At 35.0% G+C, this 16,374-nt stretch overlaps 1 long non-coding RNA gene across 1 annotated transcript in view; it reads left to right on the top strand.

The window, feature by feature from the left end:
* LOC116665020 overlaps positions 1-14,418 on the top strand; it is a 33,056-nt gene extending 18,638 nt beyond the window's left edge. The window contains exon 3 of the long non-coding RNA XR_004321601.1: positions 13,948-14,418. This is a non-coding gene — a long non-coding RNA (uncharacterized LOC116665020). The remainder of the gene's footprint in view (positions 1-13,947) is intronic.
* Positions 14,419-16,374: the final 1,956 nt, after the last annotated feature.

Below are 16,374 nucleotides of genomic sequence, written 5' to 3'. Positions count from 1 at the left end.
ATCTATTGCTGTGTAACAAGATACCTCAAAATGTAGTGGCTTGAGACAACAATGATTTTATTTATTTGCTCACAACTGTAACTTGGCCAGGGCTCAATGGGGCTTTTCTTCTCATGGCATCTGTTGAGCTGATTTGATTGACGCCAGGCTCAACTCCTAGATGGCCTCACTTACACGTGGCTGTGTTGGTACGGTCTGTTGGTTGGACGCTCATCTGAAGCTGTTAAAGGAGGTCTTAGCTCTCCTCCATGAGATCTGTCCATGTGGCCAGGCTAAGCTTTTCACAGCATCTTGGTCTCAGGGTAGTTGAATTTTATGCATGATGGCACACTGTACTCAAAGTGTGGAAGCAGATGTTGACAATGCTTCTGAAAGTTTAAGCCCAGAACTCCCAGAACTAGCAAAGTGCCACATTCTATTGCTTAGGTAACAGGTTCAAATTCAAGAGGGGTAAACTACATAAGGAATCAGGAGCCTTGTTATAAATTACCATGTATCTTAGCACACAGATGGTACTAACTGAATAGTTCTTATATGAATGAATTACAGATCATCTAAATCATCTGATTTCATAGTTTTATTACGTTGATTGTTAAGCTTTTCCTGGTGGTTAGCTAAAATTTCTCTTTATTTAATTCAAGCATAATTTTTCCATGTTGAAATTACTATGGGTTATGTTAATAAATTGTCAACAACATCTTCACAAAGCGTATTTTTGCTTAAAGTCAACTGTTAAGCTAGGAAGTCATTTCCTTTCTATCTTCAGACAAACTCATTTTGCTGCCATATGGGAAATAGGAAAGACAGTTAAATACTTGGCAAAGAGTGTTAATGACTTGTCCTTAGTAGAAGAGTTTCTCTGAATCAAACACAAGAGGTACTGAGTGTTTCCTGGGAGCTGTGGAGGAAGAGCCACGGCACAGCTTCATCCCTTGGTGTTATGAATGGGCCCTGAGTTGTAAGTTAGAATTCCTAATTTAAGTCCTAGCTCTGCCACAATCAAGTAGTGTATCTTGTAAAATGAGAGGGCTGTACTGAAAATTTCTTTAAAAACCTTCAGCTGCAAAATTGTATTCACAGAACACAAAACCTTTTAATTAAAGAGTCTTGATTTCTTTCTATTTACATAGCCTTTTAGGTTCACAGTATGCCAAGAAACCACATCCCATGTTGCCAAACCTGTGCATTGTTGAAAAATATTTTACCTCATATTTGGAATTGTACTGGTGAAGTGTTGTCCTCCTCTAGGTTTGAGATTTATTTCTCCAGAAAGAAAAAAAAAAAAGATATTTGTATTTTGTAAATATGCTTCCTTATAGATTGATTCTTTGTTGCTGTCATTTGAAAACTGTTTTCATTTATATACAAAAGATTCAAATAAGTGGAATTTTTAAATTATAAATGCATATTATGGCTTTGCAATATCAGAACATCCTCTGATTTCTTCACTTCTGTTTATCTCACCTCAGACCTAGTGAAAGATCCCCAAACTTTATGTATTATCAATAATAAATAATACATACAACATTTATCAAGGTGGTAGATGAGTAAAATTCTTAACAGATAGTCCACTGTTATAATGAAGATGGAATGCATCAGCTTGTGAAAACTGATTATATCCATTTCCTCCCAATCTTCATTCAATGAAGTCATGCTGGTGGATAAAATTAGCCATCATGGGAAATGTTTCCACCATGGAAGTCGGCAGATACTATAAATCAGAGCCCTTCCTTCCTTCCTTCCTTCCTTCCTTCCTTCCTTCCTTCCTTCCTTCCTTCCCTCCCTCCCTCCCTCCCTCCTTCCTTCCTTCCCTCCCTCCTTCCTTCTTTCCATCCCTCCCTCCTTCCTTCCTTCCTTCCTTCCCTCCCTCCATCCCTCCGTCCCTCCTATCCTTTTTCTTTCTTTCTTTCCTTCTTCCTTAAGCTAGTTGTTAAACATTTATGTTCACACCTCTGAGAAGAGACAGGAAGTCAGATTAAAGGAATAGAATAATGATGAACAATTAGAGTCAGCATTTGGATGGGAGCCTAAATGACAAGTCAGAGTCAGCTGTCTAATCTAATAGAAAGTACTTCCGATAGACCATTAAGATGCGAAAAAACCATAAGCCAGGAACAGTCCTGGCGTGTCTGAAGAACAGTAAAGAGGACAGTAGGGGTAGAATATACTTAGCAAGGGGATGGTTTTTTTTTTTTTTAACAAGTGAAAAAATTTTTATTGATTGGATATAATTATAAGGCTATATTTTTAAGAACTCAGGAAAGTATAAACAAATCCTTCATTTGAAATGGTAAACATTAGGAATCTGACTTATCGTGAAGAAAGGCATATAGCATCTTCAGATTTTTCATACCATATGATTTGAATTGTTGAACTTCGAGTGCTCATCTCCTTCAGGCTTGACCCAAATAGTAACTGTTGAGAATGTGTCCTTTTTTAAGAGGTCTCTGGAGGATATTGTAGATGTTTTGAAAGCATTATGTTTCCAGCTCATCTTTGTATATATTAGTTATCTATTGCTATGTAACATTGTACCCTCAAATTTAGCAGCTTGAAACAACAAATTTATTATATCAGGAATCTAGGCATGGCTTAGCTAGATGCCTCTGGTTCAAGGTCTCTCATCAGATTGTTGGTCTGCTGGGGCTGTACTTGAAGGCTCATTCACACTGTTGTTGGTGGAATTCAGTTCCTTAGGCTGTTGGTCTGAATGTCTAGATTCCTTGCTGGCTGTTGACCTCCCTCAGTTACATGCCACATGAGTCTATCTATAGGGCGGCTCAGAACATGGCGTTTGGCTTCCCCTCAGAGAGAATAAGTGAGAGAGAACACCCAAAATGGAACCAGTGTTTTGTAACCTGATCTTGGAAGAGACTTTCTGTCACTTTTGCCATATTCTGTTTATGTTTTTGTTTTTGTTTTTGTTTTTGTTTTTGTTTTTTTTAGAAGTATGTCAATAAATCCAGCCCAGATTTAAGGGGAAGAGGTTGTACAAGGGCATGAGCACGAGGAGGCAGGAATTACTGGGGAATCCATCTCAGTGACTGCCTAGCACAGCATAAGGACAATAGTTTATGAATAATTAATTCATTCATTAGACCTTATCCAAGGGTTATTTTTAAGAACCCTGAAGTCTAATACAAAATAATTTCAGCTGTTAGGTGACCACCTAGACAGTGCTATGGAGTGGTCCCAAAGTATACTGAAAAGCCATATTCTAATACTATAAGTGAGAAATTCTTAGCATAAATTCTTAACTGGTTTTCATCAAAAATTAAAGTTTATCTGACATGCAACATACCTCTTTCATATACTGATTATATAGTGCTTCTGATGATTCTAGATAAGCTTGTGCAGTTTCAATTTCTTTTCTTTCAGACCATAAGAAACCCCAGGTTGTTCTTCAAAATAAAGAAAAGAAATATATAGCGACAATGTAGATCTTCCAATTAAAGCAGTTTTCATAGTTTCAAAGTCAATAGTTACCTATCAAACAGTGCAAGAGGATAGAAGTTCTACTAGAAGAGATTGGAAATGCAGGCAGGAGTCAAATCACATAGGGATTTATAAGGCATGGTAAGGATTTTGAATTTTAAGAATAAATCCAAAAGAAGAGCTGTAGAGAGTTTTAGGCTGAGACATGACATGATCATACTTATTTATAGAGAATAATCTGGATTCTCTGTCTCAAATGAATTGGGGTTAAGGGTGTGCAGGACAAAGTGGAAGAAGACATACCAGTCATGAAAATATTATGATGAATCAAGTGAGGAATAAAGGTACCTTAGACCAGACTGATGGTATAGATGTGGAGAAATCTAGAAAGGTTTGGTTATGGTTTTGAAGGTTTTTTATATAGGATTTGATGATGAATTTGATGTGTGGATTAAAGAAAAACTCTCAGGCATGTAGCTTAAGTTTTTTATTGAATCATGATAGCATTTACTATAATGACAAAGAGTAGGAAAGGAAAAAGCTAGAGATAAAGACAGATGAATCTGTTTTAAATGTTCTATATTTGAGATACCTATTACATGTATAAGGAGAAATGTCCAGTAGGCAGTTGAATATGTAAGTGCTGTGACACAGTACAGTATGGGATTCCTTTGAAAATTATGTTGCTGAAATGGTCTGCAAACAATCTGTCCCATCTCTGGCCTTGGCAGTTATGTTTCAGATGGCTGCTTTTGTTTCAGCTTTTGTCCTATATTGTTCTTCTAATTGTTGGTCTGTTCTTAGCTACTCTTCTGGCATTTGACCTCATGGATTAATTTCCCTGACTTTTATTTAATAATTCCAGCTAGCTGAAGTCAGGGGATCCACCAGCTGTTAATTTTGGTAATATGCATCCCCTGAGACAGACCTAGAAAAACGCTCCACCAGTGCACTGCCACCACCAACAATAACAAATACTTGAGCTCAGACTCATATTGGGCACACTTTTCTCACTGTCTAGCCCTGGGTGGGCTGATTGTCTGTGGAGGACTTAAGAACTCCTGAAATTTATTAGAGGAAGTCACCCACCCAACCTACATGACTGGAAACTCTAATTTCAAAGTCACTAGTCTCAAAATGGCACTCAGCATGCTCCAGCAGTCTTTATAGACCTCTGTAAGTTTCTCACCCTCACCAATAGTTAATACTTTCTCCCCAATCTCTCCTATTTCATTTCTCATTTATAATTTAATTGAGAAAATAGATGTAGCTGACACTAACTTCTTCATTCTCTATCTACCTACCTATCTCTCTGTCTTCTCTCCTATACTCGTAGAAGAATATCCCTATGCCAATCAAAGGCTAAAACCTCTGCTTGTTCTCTGAATCCTATCCCCCTTTCCTTTTCTAGGACTTTGCTCTTTCATTTACGTATCCTCTTTTATCATCATTTCCCTCTCTTTTCCCATTCCCATTATTATACAAATAGGATCCAGTGTTCGATTGGAAATTTGTGTCTAGAGGGGCTGCCTATTCATCCAACTTTGTGAGACCTTACAAATTGTTTTTAACTTCACAGAATAAATTATTGTTATTTATAAAATAGGATAGTCTATTCTGCATGTCATACTGTGGATTATAATTGACCCTTCAACAACTCGGGGATTTAGGGGCATGGAACCTCCTTGTGGTTGAAAATGTCATATAACTTATAGTCAGTCCTCTGCGTCTGAGGTTCCTCTGTATCTGAGGTATCATATCCATGGATTCAACCAACCTTGGATCATGTACTACTATAGTATTTACTATTGAAAAAAATCCTCATATAAGTGGATCCAACACAGTTCAAACCCATGTTCAAGGTTCAACCATGTATACAAAAAGGCTAAAATATTTTAATACCACTATTTTTAATATAGCACAAATCAAAAAAAACCTATCTCCTTAAATTGTTATTTTTCACATTTAGTAATAAAACATTCTTCTAATGTTATAATATTTTATGTATGAATTAAGTGTTTTCCTCCACTTTTGTCAAAGGCTTATAGATGTATAATCTACCTGGAATTAATTGTATGGTGTGAAGTAGGAATGCTACTCTAAATGTAATTTCCCCAAAATTTTTATTTAAATGCCCACATTTATAGTACTAGTTTCTGGATATTCTGTTTCACTTCATTTTTCAATTCTTATGTGAGCTCTAAACTACCCGTATTTTTGCAGTTTTGTGGAATGTGATTTTTTTGTCTGTCAGATCAAGATATCATAGCTCTGTCTTCCAAAGTGCTCATTTTTTATTTCACATGAACAACATATCATCTAGACTAATTATATTTAAACATTATATACTTATATTGATAGGAATTATATAACATTTATAGATAAGTTTGAGTCTTCACTCCAAAAACATGGCATATGTCTCAATTAGTTAGATATTATTTTATTCTTCAGTAAATTGTGGGTATTTTTTTTTTAAACCCAGCCCCATCAGTCTTTGAACATTTTCTTATTTTCTAGAACAGCAAGGTATTCCAGCTCACTCTCCTCTTTACCTGCCAAAGATATATAATCAGGCATTTCACTAAAAACCCTGGTTCATTTAAGTGGAGCACCGTATTTAAAACCAATAACTGAGCACCAGATGCTCTCCCAGTGAGCTTCCTGTGGGTCTGCTGGTGGAGGGAGGAAAGCTACATGGTAGAGACACGGATTACTCAGGCTGCGGGTTCTTGGTTAAGCCCACTTCTCTCTGAGACTGAACCTGTGCATATTAATTTAATCCTCTTTAAATTGTATCTTTGCTATCATTTCACATATTTTTTAACTGCTACATTTTTTTTGATCTGGTTATGTATTTTAATCAAAAGTTTTTTTCAGAATCTGTAGAAGACTCCATTTTTGTCATAGTTCTGGAACACTTAAATATTAAACATGTCTTCATTTATCAAGGGTAGTGCTAATTAAAATACAACCTTTCAAATCTTTTAGGCAAAGATATCATTTCCTTTTAGACACAAGAATATTTTTTATAGCATTATCAATAAGGGCGCCTACTTATCCTCTACTTTTGATGTACTTGTACAACATATGTTTTGGAGTTTCTTTTGATATCCTTAAACTCTTGTTTTGTCTAGTTTCTAATAGATAACTGACTTGCCACACTTTTAAGATTTCCTGTACATTCACTCCTCATATCTTTCCATATTATGCTAAGAATGCCTTTACTTTGATGTAATATTTTCCCTTGAACATTTTAATATTAACAAAAAGTTAAAAGTGTCATTAGTAGTTCAGGGATGTAAGAATATCCTCTCTTTGAACTTAATATTTGAAAAATAGCATTTACTGGAGCCACATTTTGGGATTATAGCTAGTTTAGAATACCCCACCTCATACTGCAGATGGTAAGGAAGGTTTTCATAATAATCAATTTTTATGATTAAACCAGTAAAGCTTAAGAAAGAACAGAGAAGGGATGGATGAAAGGAAGATGGGGCAAGCCTAAATGTTCCCATGCTTTAGTTATACCATATACTTTAAACTGAATATCTCTCTGTGTCCCCACCTTCCAAAAATACAGATGTAAGAAAGGAAAATACAAAGAACAGTAAGTTACTTCATTTGTGAAAGAAAACTAATTTGACTTCCATAATGAGTAAATACCAGCTGTTAGTAAGCTTTCAAAAGTTTTTAAAATTAAAAAAACTCAGACTGCTTAATTTTAATATTTTAGGTCTTCAAATATGTATGCTAAAAATATAGCTATTTTGAAGCAAAATTTGGCTAAAAAATTTCTAATTTTCATGTTATCTATATTAGCATTGTTCAGTGTTCTAACATTTTTAAGCGTAGAATATAAAAATAATATTCATCAGAAGTATAAAGGTTGTGAAAGAGAGATCTCAAAATATATTAAAAGAATGTTATCCCTGCATTTCTGAGACCAACCTCTTAGGTGATTCAGTAGCTCTATCAAAAAAGAATGAAGTAAGAAGTGGTTTTTAAGGAAAAAGTGTAAGGAGAAATAGTAGATGAGATTCAGTGACTGACATGAAAAATGGAATAATGCAGCAGGACAAAAAGTATGATTCTGGCTATTTTCTTGGAAATTGAAGTTTCATGATCTTGATGGGTATTTTTAAATATCAAAAAGGATGATAATGAGACAACAGGAACTTGATATAAAATGATAGCTGTCAAAGATAGAGAATGAAACCGAACAAATATTAAAGATTATAATCCATGGAAAGTTCCATTAAAAATTTGAAACTAAATATTGAAAGATACATTGTGTACTTTGGAAAATAGACCCAAAATAGCCAAGAGAGTAACATGCTATGATAAATCTCTTATATTTCAAAGTAAGTAAATAAATAAACTCTTTGGGCACTGAAGCAAAAAGACCAAGTCATGTATAATGGTAAATCAAATATGACTATCAGCTACACATTATACCAAAAAATAAAAAAATGTATTTTTAAGAAATTCACAAAAAGATAAAAAAATGTTAACCAAGAAATGTATATCCAGCCAAACATAACCTCAAGAATAAAGTTTGCAGACTAATAGGAAGAAGCAAGAACTCAGAGAAAATAGTTCTATGAACCCTTCTTTAGGAACTTACTAGAGAACATGACTCAACAACCACCATGACCAGTGATAAGTACTGGTATTAAGCAAAAAATTATATTTACCTAACAATGTAAGATTAAATTTTATAAGGGAGGCAGTATAGCATGTAAGGGCTGTATGCCATTGTTACCGAGTCCAAACAATCTGCTTGCCCCACGCATGAGAAGCCAATAAATTGGGAGACGAGGTGTTGGGGCAAGGAATAATGACTTTATTCAGAAAGCTGGCAGACTGAGAGGATGGCAGACTGATGTCCTGGAGAACCATCTTCCCCTCAGTTAGAATTTAGGCTCCTTTTATACTAAAAAAGGGAGGATGTGTGCTTGTTGCAGACTTCTTGGTGTTGGAATCCTTTGTTGTTGCAGCTGTCCACATGGGTCAGGTCATGATGTCCTGTAAACCTCCAGCAGAACAAATGCTATTTTCTATTCTGCAACTTTTTGTCTTTATACGAATGCAAAAGTGTTAAGATCCTTAAAGATCAGAGCCTTGAGAAAAAGCTCTCCTGTATATTTCAGGCTACAGGCAACATTCTTTTATAAAAAGTGCAGAACCAGTCCAGGAAACAGAGCATAAGGTTAAAGCCAAAGGAGCAGATCTAATATGGAGTCAGATTTGTTCTTTTCTATTACACCATAACAGTGTAGATGTAGTATATTAAAATTAGCTTGTCAATTGCCATGTAGATATTAACAAAGAAAAGCAGATCGTGTGCCTCCTTCTGGAATGCCATGGCACGACTTGAACCAAACATACCTCAGATCAAGGCTCTAGGTCTCAATGCAAATTTATTAAAAAGAGACAAGGTAAGAGGAAAATTTTTAAGTGACATGATGGGGCATACAATCAGCAAACTCCAAACTCTGGGAAAGTCTACAGAACAAATTACCTAGTTTTGTCAACAACAACAAGAAAAAGCAAGAAATAAATATGAGGGTTTAAAAGAGATTTTACACAGAAAATTATCTTCAATGTCTTATAATAACCTATAATGGAAAAGAATCTGAAAAAATATATGTGTATGTGTAACTGAAAAAAGACTTTAGAAACACATCACCCAATTACAATTTAGGAACTTACTTGGATCCCAGTGAAAACAACCAACTGTGAAACAAATAAACATATGTTAGTTAATAGGGGAACTGTGCCACTGACTGAATATTTGATAATATTAAGGAATTATTGGTAATTTTAAAGAGTGACAGTGATATGATTACTTTTTTAATGGTCATTAATATTTATGGATATATTCTGAATGATTTATGGATGAAGCTATATAGTGTCTGGACAGACTTTGACATAACTGAAGAAAGAGATGAAATAAGATTAGCCATTACATGATAATTATTAAATTATTGAAGATTGGTGATGAAGGACTTAATTATACTCATCTCTATACTTCTGTATATGTTTGAAATGTTCTGCAGTAATAGTTTTGAAATTTAATGATGGCCTGTATGTTGAGGAGGAGGTGGTGGGAAGAGAAAAAAAAGTGAAAGCCGTGGGTAGAAGTTGGAAATTTTAGTAGACAGTAGGCAGTGGTGATCTGGAGCTAGATGGGGAAGGGTGTAGAGGGGAGAGGAGATGACTTCTAATGAGCCAGAGGGCGTCCGGGCAGCCCCAGCACTTGTGTAAGCATAAAATGCAATGGATTTATTCAGGGTATAGATTTTTTCTGGGAAATTGGGATGAGAAGACAATGGGATAAGTGAATTAAGGAAACTGCCGAGAAATTAGCTGAAGTGATAGATCATGACTGGACAGAAGGAAGGTGAAGCCAGGAGGGGTCTGAGATGTAGGGTGAAAGGAGAGAGTGCCGTTAACAAGCTATTTAATGTGTTTTGTTCGGTTTCCAGATCTGAAAAGTGATAGTGGACTTAATAGTCATTTCCAGTCAAAATAGTATGTTTCCCTTCACATATCTATTTTTTTTTTTTGCCAGTTAATACTCATTGTGTAATAAAAAGAACTGTTTGAATTTATATGTTGGTTTGATTTACACCAATGCACTACATATCTTAAATATCTATTTCCCAACATGACCTCAATTGTAAGGGAAGCATGAGGCAAACTGAATTTGGTTTCTGAGTGCTTGTTTTGCACACTGTTTTGTTAAGGGACTTTCTGCCAAGGTTAAAATTTCTAGCTAATAATCTCTGCAGCTCTAGCATTGACCATGGTAAACATTACCATAGTAACCCTAATCTGGAGCTGTTTGCAAAGCTGTTTATAACCTTGCTTTAAATTGAGAAGTGTTTCTTTATGAACATCGAGAATAGTGTTATAATGCTTTTATCAAAAATTCTGTTTAATAAAATTTATATTACTCCTCTTCAGCTTTGGAGAGGTGAAATATCCCAGAGTTAATCTTTTCTTTGCCTTAATTCTCAGTGATAGTTCAAACCCCAAACACAACTGCATGTGCCTGGCTTATGTGAAAACTTACTATGTCCCCAAAAAGGGTACATGTTAATCCTTTGTCCCTTTATTTTTCCATAGAGGGCTGAAGACATTTGCTCCATTACTTACAATGAAGTAGAGTCATCCTCTGGTTGTTTCTTCTGGCTCATTCATTCATTAACTTTTCTTATAAGAAAAGAAACTTGCTTGCTTGATGAGATGATGACAAACTGAGTCATTAGGTCATTTTTAAAGGTTATTCTTCATATATAACTCAGGCCTCATCAAGCTAATTTCAATCACAGTATTACTTTTTTCAATTAAAATGAACAGTTTGTAAAGTTAAACATTGATTGTCACTTTGGTGGGACAATGAATGGTTCTGTCCTAGAGTTCATTCATTGGGCATCCAGCATATGCCAATCACTGTTCTAGGTGCTGGAGAAAAGGCAGTGACAAAAAGTCTTAAAAGAAGATGCAAGGAAATTTACACTGGCTCCAAAATACCATAAAGATTAAAAGCGAGAGAGGTTAACTTAAAACATGAATAATTTACACTTACAGCATAGCCAGGGAACAGAGAATATTATAAATTCCAGTTTATGAGTAAAAGGGGAAATAAACTGAGATGAGAGTTGATACCAGAGCCCACAGTTGCATGTCATTCTGGAGGGAGCTGCACAGAAGCATGGAGAGGTGGGTAACAGTGCTGAAATCTAGGCAACATTATCAAGGTTCACGTCCATAAACAGAGGACCCCACCTTGAGTGGAAACTACAGAGCGCAGTTCTTTGGTTTGTAAGATCACAGCACAGGCAACAGGAACAAGAGAAGGGACTTAGAAAGGCAGTTTCAGAAAAGTGTCTTGAAAGAGAGTTGTTTAAGGATAGGGCTGACTTGCCGCTTGTCTCCTAGGGACGCCTAGGAGTCTAGTATTAACCTTTGGCCAAGGAGAGATGAAACAGACTTAGCTATTGAGTTATAATGTGGTGTGTAAAGTCTGAAATTCCCCAGGGAGACATGCTGTGCTAGCTTGATATCTGCACTGGCTAGTGAAAATGTATAGATTGATAGTTACACTTGGTTTAATGAGTTATAAAGCCTAGTTTTAGCTACGTGACCGGCAGGTATAAAAGACTCCTCAGTGAACTTGTGTCTTGGCTCCGATGAAACCACGGTATCTTGTAGGTATAAACCAAATATGAGGTGTGTCCTCTGTGCCTGAGGTGGGACCCCAGAGCGCTGCACCTATGCTTCTAGGGCCTCTCCCTTTATTGCCTGCATGTTCTCCCTCCTGCTGAATGTGTCCTTTACCTGTATAATAGCTTTATATGACTATACTCTGTGGAGTTCCATGAGGTCTTTTCAATTGTCTGATATTGTGTGATTTCTGCATCAGTGATTTCATTTAGAGTCAGCAGCTGGTTTTAAGGAAAGGAAAAGCATCTGATGACTGAGTATCTTACTGTAACAAAATAGAATATGAAAATACAGGCAAACTACCCATCACCAGATAACACTTAATATATTAAAATTGTCATTCCTGATTGCAATAAAAGCAGAGCCTTTGATATGAGAGCTTGAAAAGGCCACTTGCCACCCCTGCCTCACAAAATGGAATATCCTCCCATTCACTACTCCAGGAAAATAAAACATGGAAAGAGAAGAATAAAACCATGGCATCCATTCTATAGAAAACAAAAAATAAGAATCAAAACAGTTTCATAGATGAAAGCACATAAAACAAACAAAACCAAAACCTTTCTATAAGTAGGATTCATGCCAGAATTTAAAACATCAAAATAAGAAATTGTAGTTGTGAAAGAACATTTAAAACTAGACATCACAAACTTTTTAAGAGACCAGGAATGAAAGACAGGTAATAGATGATGTTAAATGTAAAATGACCAAATTTGAACGTAATTCAAAAGTAACTTATAAATTAAGATTAAATTACCAGTTATCCAAAATAAAATATAAACTACCTAAAGTATACTAAATAATATAGAGAAGATAACAATGAGAAAAAAAATAAGCAGGTAATAGATTTAGGAGAAAGACATAGAAGCCAGGAAGAATAAGAAGATCAAATTAAAAACCAGAAATGAAAATCCAATGTACACATAACAGGGATTCCGAAATAAAAAACTACAGAAGAAAACATAACAATAGCAACAACAAAAAAGCAGAATATATATATATTATATATTATATATTTAATTAGAACATAAGAAGCCCTCATTTTAAAAATACCTGAATCTGCATATAGAAACTGTACATAGTGTACCTAGGAAAATTGACCTAGGATGCTAAGCATTAATGCTTACTTTATAAGATTATAAGATTTTGAAGATAAAAGATAAAAACCGTAAGTTTCTAACCAAACATACATAAATGCAATGACAAAGTAAAGGAAATCATACTGGAATCAGACTACTTAAGAGGAACATTAAATGCAGGAAGAGAATGGCATAATATCTACCAGATGCACAAGGGGAAAAAATGTGAGCCAGTAATTTTTTATCCAGCCAAGTTTTCTTTCAGATATCAATATTACAAGAAAACAGTGGTAAACATGCAGTATTTCAAGTTTATGAGTCCTTCCTGAGCCATCTTCTAGAAGATGAGTTTATACAACAAGAGCTGATTGAGAAATTCTGTGTAAAATTTTGGTATTGAACATTTAATGTATAAAACTATATATGTGTGTAACCCTAAAGCAAAAGCAATTTCAGACTTTACACACCACATTATAAGTTAGTAGATCAGCCTATTTCATTCTTTCCTTGGCCAAAAGGTTAATGCTAGGCTTCTAAGCGTCCCTGGAGACAAGCTTGGAGCTGCCTAGACAAGCTGCAAGTCATCCCTATCTTTTTTTTTTTTTGATGGTTCTGTAACTTTGACAATCAGCAGTTAGTTCTCATTCACATTAAGTTTCTGTAGATTTTTGAAAGTGGTGACAAGTACATAGATAACCAGTGTATAGAGCTGCTTTGGTGAATCTTCATTGTGTTTCCTGGACAACCGCACACATACAGTAGGGGTCATTCCTTACCTCCTTGGCCATGCAGCTTTGTTGGGCCTGGTGTTAATGCACGCATCTGGAGTTCCCATCTCCTTCATGGAGGATTTCTGGCTTTCTTTGAGTGCCCGTGGGGCACACTGCTTGAAACCCACTCCAGACATGCTTGTGAATGCTGAGAGTAAATAGTTTGCATATACTATATGCTTTTAAAAAGGAAAGAGGAAAAATAGAGGTGGAACAGGGAGAGAAAAGGAAAAATAGAATATGACAAACTATTGCCTTATAGGTAGTGGTTGAGAGTCAAAGGATAATGTTTGAATGTAGGAAGCTTCAGTGTAGTATTAGGGTTCTCTAGGGAAACAGAACCAATAGTATATATATATAGGAAGAGATTTATTATAAGGAATTGGCTCACACAATTATACAGACTGAGAAGTCTCATGATCTGCCAACAGCAAACTGGAGACTCAGGAAAGCCTGTGGTATAATTCAGTCTGAGACCAAAGGCCTGAGAAACGGGGGAGAAGATGATGTAGATTCCAGTCCACGTCTGAAGGCCTGAGAACCAGGAACACCTACGCAGGAAAAGGTGGGTGTCTCAGCTCAGCAATCATGCAGGAGGAGCCAAATTCTTCCTTCCTCCACCTTTTTGTTCTATTCAGGCCCTCAGTGGATTGGATGATGCCCCCCCACACTGGGGATGCAAACTAATTTACTTAAGCCCACAAATTTAAATGCTAATTCCATCCAGAAACACCCTCACAGACACAGCCAGAAATAATGCTTAGCCAAATATCTGTGATCCAGTCAAGTTGATGCATAAAATTATTCATCACAAATATATTTAAGAGTGAGAATATAAACCTTAAGAAAGATAAGATGATTGACTAAAATTAGATGGTGGAGGAGAAGGAAAGAAAAAGAAGGAAGAGTCAGCAGGTGAATATTCAGTTTGTTCATAATAGGGACCCATAGATACTCCCAAGGAAAATGGAGAATGAGATATTCACATAAAAGTAAACATTGGAAATACAAATACAAGTTTTTCTAATACTGAAAGAGACATTAAAGAAACAGCAGATGACATAGTGAATGTCTAATTACTAAATATAAAGACTTAACTCACCTACTGAAAGAAAAAAATTCAGATAGACTGACACAACAAAATGCAATTTTTATTGTATACAAGAGGACCACCTTAAAAAATGTTTCACAGAGGCTAAAAATCAAAGGATTGGAAAAATAATAGCAAAAACCAAAAAGAAAGCAGGGATAACAACTTGGTATTGAAGTATAATTCAAGCTAAAAACTGTTAGATGGGAAAAAGATATGTTACAATGTGATATCTTCACAGTAAAGATGAAAGAGTCATGAATCTCTATAAATACCATGTAATAAAGCAGCAACTTTCATAAAGCAAAACTTACAGAAGATGCATTACAAACACACTAATAATGGGAGATTGTATTCAATAAAACTACCTAAGTCCAAGACAGATCAAAGGCAAAAGTATTATGTGAAGATCTAGACAGATCTTATTTATATTTATATAATTTATTGAGACATATCCCAATATTAAAGAATATAACATCTTAGCAATTGTACATGAAACAGTCTTGAATAATTTAGGCTGTAAAGAATGCCTCAACAAATTATAAAAAGCTGAAAAACAAGCAATATTCTCTGACCACAATGCAATGAATCATAATATAACAACAAAATTAAAATCAAATTAGAATTTTTTTTTTACTTGAATTAAATGGCCTTAATGAAATAACTAATGGAATAATGTAAAGGACAAATTAGAATAGAATAAATAATAATAATGAAAGTAATATATATTAGAATTTATAGGATTATAGTTAAAATAGTACTAAGACGAAAATTCATACCCCCAAAATTCGGATTACTAATGTTGAAAGAATGAGAATAATATTTTACCAAAGTGTCAGCAGCGGGGAAAAGAGAAACCGGAAGAAAGGAGAAGAAAGAAATTCCCAAAGATGAAGGCAGGAAATAATGAGTTTTAAAAAATGATAAATTATCTAATTCTCTGAAAACCAACCAAAGGGACATTTCACTGCACAACCATATTAGGAAAAATAAGAGAACAAAGAGCAAAGTATATAAAATAATGAAACAGAAAGTAACAAAACCATCAAATCAATATTTTTTTTTAGTTTTTAGAGAAGTGTAGCTTTCCTCATCAATAAATTTTTAAATCTACATGAAATGGGTAATTTTCCAGGAAAAAAATAATTTATTTAAACTGACCTCATTAGTGATAAAGGAAATCTTTTTTGTAAAAAAGATAAAATGGTCAAATATCTATTTGCACAAGAATCAACAGGTTATGATTAATTCATAGTGGAATCTCCCAAACCTTTAAAGACCAGATAATCCCAATATTATTGGAAATTGTCTCAGACCACCACCATCACTGTGAACAGTGATGTAAAAAGAAATTCTGAATAAATATTCCAAACATAATTAATACAGAGCATTAAAATAAGAGTGTAAGCACGCTTCAGTATTGTATTCTTCATTAATGTAGTTACTCATGTTAGTCAGTCTAAGAAAAGATGTCTTGAAAGTATCTCCACAGATGCTGAAGATGCGTTTGACACATGAAAATGATTTTCTATTCTTGATGAAAAACCATCAGTAAATTAGGCATTGGGACACGCACCCTGAATGTGATAAAATAACTCAGTCTGCAGGTCAGCACCTTACATAACATCACTGGAGGCAGTTTAATCAGAAACAAGACATAAATGCCTTCTGTCATCATCATCATTAAAAGTTGGATTGATAGGATTATCGTATCGATTGCTGAAATAAGAGAAAGCTAGTAGAGGCATAAAAATATGAAAAGAAGAGT

The sequence above is a fragment of the Camelus ferus genome, chromosome 7 (assembly GCF_009834535.1).
Source record: "Camelus ferus isolate YT-003-E chromosome 7, BCGSAC_Cfer_1.0, whole genome shotgun sequence".
Classification (NCBI taxonomy): domain Eukaryota; kingdom Metazoa; phylum Chordata; class Mammalia; order Artiodactyla; family Camelidae; genus Camelus; species Camelus ferus.
Note: the sequence above shows the minus strand (reverse complement) of the source record. Positions and strands in the feature narration are given on the sequence as shown.